Raw genomic sequence first — 2,500 nt, 5'->3', positions numbered from 1 at the left:
TTTCTCTTACTTAAATTTTCTTCATTCTTCCTTTTACTAAAATTTTCTTCATTCTTTCGTCTTTTCGTATTTCTTTCTCTTCCTTCTTTTTTCCTTCGTGTTCTTCATTTTACTTATTTTCCTTCCTTCTTCCTTCTCTTTCTTTTCCTTTGCGTCCTTTATCTTACTTCTTTTCCTTGACTTATTATTTATTTCCCTATGCATTTTTCCTCTTCATTTATTTCCTTTCTATTCCTTTTACTTTTTCCCCTCTGCATTCTTCCTTTTACTTATTCTCCTTCGCCTTCCTTCCCATCTTCCTTCTTCCTGTGTTTTCCTCTCCTCTTTATTTCCCATTCCTTCTGATCCTCTTTTCCTCCTCCTCCTCCTCCTCCTCCTTCTTTTATGCAGTTACTACACACACACACACACACACACACACACACACACGATGAAATATTAGGCTTCCACGATACGAGAGAGAGAGAGAGAGAGAGAGAGAGAGAGAGAGAGAGAGAGAGAGAGAGAGATGCTTGATACGTGCCATAAAAGGACGCAATATTCCTACATGTCGTAATCTCGTTCTGCAAAAAGTACATGTGACTGACAGACGGACAAACAGACAGACAGGTAGACAGACAGATGAAGAGAAATGCACACAGGTAAGGCCCAGAGCAATACAGACAGTCAGACATAAGGCGACATTCATGCATTTATACAGACGGACAGACACAGACACAGAGACACAGAAATAAAGACACAGATATATAAATACAAACAGTAAACCCCCCCCATAAAAAAAATAAAGACTCAGACACACGGACATACATACATACATAGACAGACAGACAGACGCAGACAAAAAACAAAAAAAAAAAGACAGAAAGCACACACACACACAAAACACAATCACAAACACCCCCAGTCAGACAAAGCAATAAATAACAGACAGATAAACACATACACACCCACACGAAGCTAGCCAAACAAACAGACAAACACGGAATGACAGACAGACAGACAGACACGTTGCGCAAAATGGGGATGATCGAGGCGCGGAAAACACAGTTGTTCCTGGGCTGCGCAATGTTAAGGTACGTGACTTTAATAGCGTCGGGGCCTTGCGCAAAGCTGTAGTAGTGGTGGTGGTGGTAGTAGTAGTAGTAGTAGTAGTGGTAGTAGTGGTGGTAGTGGTAGTGGTAGTGGTAGTAGTAGTAGTGGTAGTGGTAGTAGTAATAGTAGTAGTAATAGTCGTCGTCGTCGTAGTAGTAGTAGTAGTAGTAGTCGTAGTAGTAGTAATAGTCGTAGTAGTAGTAGTAGTAGTAGTAGTAGTAGTACGCACGCCTCGCGGAACTAATCTCAAAAAAGAAGTATCAGCCAATGATGAGCGTTGTTGTCGCCTGGAGTCTCTTCTCTTCATCAGGTCGGCTATCCCCATCCCATCCTATGTCTCAGGGGGCCACTGGCTTCTGGCAGCCACCAACATCTCAATATGGAGGGATCTGGAATAGATGATGTGATTTAGTATGCCACAGTCATTAACGAACAGAGTTGGGGCTAATGACCTCCAAGCTATGGAGCCCTCCATGATTGTGTCGGGAAAATAAACATGGGTGGAGGTATCATTTATGTAGCGGGAAAGAAGTAGTAGTAGTAGCGGTAGTGGTAGTAGTGGTAGTGGTAGTAGTAGTAGTAGTGGTGGTAGTAGTAGCAGGAGTAGTAATAGTCGTAGTAGTAGTAGTAGTAGTAGTAGTAGTAGTAGTAGTAGTAGTAATTATAAAATTCGAAATGGGAGAAGTATTATTATTTCTTTTACATGCGAGGAAACAATGGAAGAAAATAAATGAAAAAAGGTCACCGTTGTGTTTTCTGTAGTAGATATAGTAGTAGTTGGTGCTTTAGTATTAGTAGTATTAGTATAAGAAGCAGTAATAATAATGATAATAATAATAATAATAATAATAATAATAATAATAATAATAATAATAATAATAATAATAATAATAATAATGATAATAACAATAGTATAAATAACAATAATGATCAAAATACCTCCCCCCCCAAAAAAAAAAAAAAAATGCCAACATTCCTAATAAACTCAAACTATTTCCACCAATGAGAGACGACGCCGTTTCAAGAGCATAACACCATACAGCATATTTCATCACCTGTTGCGCGACACCAATACACTCTTTGTTACCACTTTTCAAAGCAGAGCGGCGGCGCACACATACGGTCAGTTGCGAAAAAAAAAAAAAAAGATATTCTGCACGATTGCTTGCGCTATTTGTGGAGAGAGAGAGAGAGAGAGACCATTATAGAATTGCTGGCGATTTTTATATTTTTTAAAGTGAAAGAAAGAATACCAAGTGGTCGGTATGAGAGAGAGAGAGAGAGAGAGAGAGAGATTTATAGAATACGCAACCAATTCATTAGTGCGTACACGTTCTAAATAGATCACCTTGTTGATGAGACTGAAATGCACAACAACAACAACAACAACAACAACAACAACAACAGC

Source organism: Eriocheir sinensis, chromosome 8, assembly GCF_024679095.1.
Source record: "Eriocheir sinensis breed Jianghai 21 chromosome 8, ASM2467909v1, whole genome shotgun sequence".
In the NCBI taxonomy this organism is placed as follows: Eukaryota; Metazoa; Arthropoda; class Malacostraca; order Decapoda; family Varunidae; genus Eriocheir; species Eriocheir sinensis.
Note: the sequence above shows the minus strand (reverse complement) of the source record.